The sequence below is a fragment of the Grampus griseus genome, assembly GCF_964374135.1.
Source record: "Grampus griseus genome assembly, chromosome: 8".
Classification (NCBI taxonomy): domain Eukaryota; kingdom Metazoa; phylum Chordata; class Mammalia; order Artiodactyla; family Delphinidae; genus Grampus; species Grampus griseus.
The window spans coordinates 5,599,730-5,604,804 of NC_139002.1; the positions used below are offsets into that span (position 1 = coordinate 5,599,730).

A 5,075-nucleotide genomic window follows, 5' to 3' on the forward strand; every position below is an offset into this window, starting at 1 on the left:
CCACCGAAATTAAATGAATTGGGAAAAATACCCTTTCCCACCACTGATTCACTATACTGTTTTCCATTCTTAGTTTTCACAAAAAAAAAAAACCTCCAGTTTTTGTCACCAAAATTTCTAGTTACTAAGCCAAAATTGACTTTCTTCTTTCTTACAATCAGAATTTTGACATTACTCAGGATGGCATGAATCTCCTGTAAAAGTACATTTCTCAATCTGTTCGGCAGCTGAAGCTTTATGTGACGGTTATTGTCTTTAAAATGAAAGCCAAAGTTACTGCGTAAGACTTTCCGTGATGTTCCTTAAAGAGAAATAACTCAGGGGCACTCACCATTGCCCCTCGTCCTTTCTTATTCCTCTCAGACTGTGGTCATGATGCCTGGGGAAGAGGGTAGAGTAGGTGCCACTTGGGTGCATGAAGATGGAGACAACATACGCTAAGGATGGCTTAAAGGAAAGATAAAAGGAAGCTGGGTCTCTGATGACGTTGTGGAGCTACCATAGCCACCCTGGACTCTGTTCCTCTAGGTGCTTTGTAACGTAAGAAAAAAATAAAACTTCTAATTTGTTCAACCACTGTTTTTTTCGGTGTTATCTATTACACGCTGTCAAACGCAAATCCTGATTGCCATTTGTCTTTGACAAACCGCTTCTCTGGAAGAATCTTGTCCTGGTTCAAAGGCAGCTTGGTAGGAAGAAAATCTGGTGTTTTTGGAGAGCCCAAAGTCTCTCCAGGTCAGACCCCTCGTGTCCACATATCATGCTGTGTACTCTGCCTCTTTCTTCCATCTCATGAACCTTCTGTAGGTGATATGGGATATCACCCAGTGGTTTAGACGTTTTCGGCATTCTCTTCCTTGCTGGTGGAGAATTCCTGCAAGGATAAAGCACTTTAGTTTCTTGCAGTGGTGGGGGGTGAGCATATGGCCTGCTTCTGTCCAAGGAGATCCAGAAGGGAAGGCAACTGGGAAGCTTCTCTCACAGAAAGGGACCCGTGAAAACAAATGTCCCTTCCCCTTCACTGGATATGTTGCTTAGGAATGCGGAATCATCTTGTGATTAGTGACTCCGTGAGGGGAGTGAAGACCTGGGTGGGAAACACTCAGGCCCTCGACCTATCTCCAGGTCACACCACCAATCCTGGACACGAACTGCCTTTGAACATCTGGTTAATTTTTTTTTCCACTTTCGGGTATATTCTGTTACTGGCACTTGAAAGAACTCTAAATGATACAGGGTTGTCAGAATAGGGCTGGCTGCCATCTTCACAATTTCTAGATCTGTTTCTTTGAATTAAGCTCCTCTGTTCCCTTGCCATGTAGATCCCTGAACTGCCTGGGTTGCTGGTCATCAGACAAACCCAGACAGGCCTGAATCTGCAAGGAGTGTAGTTCAGGCTTCATGCTGGGACTCTGCGTTACAAGCGCAATGTAATTCCTATTCTAATTCTTGACTTTTTTAGTATTGTAAATTTTAATACAACCACCACTGTGTGGTATGTTATTTTTTAAAATAGTAAAACAATTTGGATGCTTGATAAAAAGTCTTTACAAGGGAAACAGGATTGTGATAAAATATCAGAATTATATTTAAAAAAATCCACAAACAGGAATTAAAATATGTGGAGTCAAACTTTCATTACCTAATTGAAATGTTTGAAAATATTTTGCAGGTTTTTAGGAATAATTAATAGCCTTCAAACAAGATACCAAAGATAAATATTTTATTTGCTACAAATAAGTGTTGTCTTATTTCCGTGGGTACATCCTGATATATCTCCAGATGAGATATTTGCTGCTAGTTAACCCGGTGGTATTAATTTATGCTTTAAATCGAGTAGGGACTTGCAAGGTAGATAGGCTGAATATGTAACATTTCCGTTCGAATCGTCAAGATACATATAAATCTTACATCGTTCTTCAGTCTCTTTTCCCACAGTGGCAGGAGTGCTGTCTAGATGGTCAGTTCTAAACCGAGTCAGTCCAGCTCTGTCTACCTGCCCAGAACACTTGAGTGAAACGTGAAAATTTCAGTCAGTCATCTGATTAGTTTCAGACTCACAGGCAAAGCGTTGGAATGATTAAACCTCTCACTTTCCACAGAGATTTGGGCAAGTTAGTGATACAGTCTTTGTTTTTTTCCTGAAGAAGATACCACATGACCAAGAGGAAAGCTCTGACCTGTTATAATTAAGGAAAATAATCCTGTATCTCTGTGTATGACAACCACACATTGTTACCAAGAATGTTCAGCTTCCTGAATGTCGAAGTGGTATTCTGAGAGGAAAGACTGCTAGATAGAGATTTGGGAATTATCTTTTAGACGAGATTAACTAAATTAGTAAGGAAATAGGGGGTTAGCCTAGGATTCTGGGTCAGTCAGAAACCAACCCTGGTCTAAATAAAAATTAGATAAGTTCTTTGTGTAGCTATTACTAGAGGGCTTTGAGCCCTATTCAGACAACCCTTTGATTTTTATTCTACTGGCAAGAACCCCAGGGAGGGAGTGGGCGACTGGTGTCTCTAACCTAAACCCCAATAACCCTAAACTGCCAATATTAAGCTAGTTCAAGAGGTCCAGGAGAAAGGAGAGCTTTTGAGACTTGAGTGTGGTGTGCCTCCCTTGGGAATACTCAGCCCATGGGAGAGCATGTGACTGAAGCACTGTAGCCATGGAACCAGAGCAGCAAGTACTCTGAAGAGTCCAATCATCTTCATTTTCACAAATGAGAAAACGCATCCAGGCAGATTCTGGATGAAATCTCAGATCTCTTGCTTCATTTACTTCCACGTTCTTCCAGTACATCATTGGACCAAAAGACTATTAAGAGAGTAATGAAGGAAAAAAAAAAAAGGAGATGCTCCAGCTTTGGATATCAACGATGTATATGAATTACTCCGAAGAACACTGGGCAATAGAAAGGAATTTGCTATGGGTCTCAAAATCTACGAAAGGACTTCACCAAAAACGCCAAAATAGTGTCCCAAAGAACAGTCTCACTTGGGTGTGAACGACTACTACAAACGTCGTGATCACTGTAATAAAGTCGTTCACACCTCTCCACCTTCAGGGTCTGGCCAATAGTGTATAAAAACAAAGGACTGGGCTACACGGGAGTTGAAGCATAACATTATTAGGACTTTGGTGATGGCTAGATTGGAAATGGTGGGGCTGGGTGTAGAGGGAGCGGCAGGGGGGAGTCAGCTTGCTTGATGGAAGCAGGTCTGAGAGAGACAGAGAGATAAAGACAGAGACACAGGTGGGAGCAAGCAAGTATTTATTGCCCAAATTTCAAAGCAGGGACGGTTGGTGAAAATGGATGTCATACTCTCTCTAATCCCACCAAGGTAAGGCACTCTCCTCCTATTTATTATAGGTATTATTACCTATGATTATTTTTTTTAGAAGTCGTTTTATTATTTTAGTAGGTACGGAAAATTGCCCTTCCCTTGTTTTTGTTTTGTTTATTATTTTTCAAAATTTACCTAGTTACTGTTAAGATTATTCTTTCCATGACCTTTAGAATTTTCAGAAAAATCATCCAAATACTGGAAATAAGACAAAGGTGAGCAGCACATCTTTTGAACAGCGTATCACTTTAGAGCTGTAGAGAAATGTACTTAGTTCATTGTTTACTGTTGATTAAGGCCCCAGACTTAGTGAAATTACTTGCTAAATCCTAGATTTTTGTCTGGTGGAGATGCAAATAATTTCTGTCTTGTGAAACAGATCATCTCTAAGATTTACAGCCTGTTGGGAATTAATCAGTTTAAAAAAAAAAATCAGACTTGGCAACCTTGGGACTTCCCTGGTGGCACAGTGGATAAGACTCCGTGCTCCCAATGCAGGGGGCCCGAACCAGCGTTCGATCCCTGGTCAGGGAACTAGATCCCACATGCATGCCACAACTAAGGAGCCTGCCTGCCGCAACTAAGACCTGGTGCAACCAAATAAATAAACATATTTTTTTAAATCTCATTAAAAAAACCCAAAAGGGCTTCCCTGGTGGCGCAGTGGTTGGGAGTCCGCCTGCCGATGCGGGGGACGCGGGTTCGTGCCCCGGTCTGGGAGGATCCCACGTGCCGCGGAGCGGCTGGGCCCGTGGGCCGTGGCTGCTGAGCCTGCGCGTCCGGAGCCTGTGCTCCGTAACGGGAGAGGCCGCAGCGGTGAGAGGCCCGCGTACCGCAAAAAAAATTTAAAAAAAAATAAAAATAAAAATAAAAAATCTAAAAAACCCAAAAAACTTGGCAACCTTATCCTAACATTTCTTTGTTAAATTGATTATATATACTGAAGTTTTCAGATACTCTCTGAATCAATCATAACATCTTACTGGTTACCTCATTAATGAACTTTGACGTGTTCATTTTGTATTTGCTGGATGATTATGCTGTTACCTTTTGGAAAATTATCCTTTAACAGAATATTTTTTTCCTAGTATCCCTCCAAAAATATCTTGTTGAGCTTTTGAATGGAATTCATTTCATTTATAGATTCTTTTGGGGAGAATTGACATCCTTACGGTACTGAGATTTACTATCCAAGAACTAGCCTTTTTTTTACTTTGCTTAGTTTTCTTCATTTAGGTACTATACATTTTGTGTTCAGTTTATTCTTGGGTAATTTATGTTTTTGTTGTTAATGGGAGTTGTTTCCATTTTTATTTTCTAACTGGTTAATTTTTGGAATAAAAGAAAGTGTATGTGCAGGGTATGTTCTATAATTATGCCTTACTTTACTGAAAGTGAGCTATACTTTACAATAAAAAAGTTTTGTTTTTGTTTTTTTGCGGTACGCGGGCCTCTCACTGCTGTGGCCTCTCCCGTTGCGGAGCACAGGCTCCGGACGCGCAGGCTCAGCGGCCATGGCTCACGGGCCCAGCCGCTCCGCGGCATGTGGGATCCTCCCGGACCAGGGCACGAACCCATGTCCCCCGCATCCGCAAGTGGACTCTCAACTACTGCGCCACCAGGGAAGCCCCAATTAAAAGGTTTTTTAAGCCACCTGATCATGTAAATAGTCTAAATATGACAATTAAAAGACAAAAACTTTCTCATCACACACCAAAAAAAAAA

The 5,075-nt window shown here is 41.3% G+C and overlaps 1 pseudogene across 1 annotated transcript in view; it reads right to left on the reverse strand.

Annotated features, from left to right (window-relative positions):
• LOC309825625 (membrane protein BRI3-like) overlaps window positions 1-2,805 on the reverse strand; it is an 8,119-nt pseudogene extending 5,314 nt beyond the window's left edge. The window contains exon 1 of the transcript in view: window positions 2,694-2,805. The product of the transcript in view is annotated as a membrane protein BRI3-like (transcript). The remainder of the gene's footprint in view (window positions 1-2,693) is intronic.
• Window positions 2,806-5,075: the final 2,270 nt, after the last annotated feature.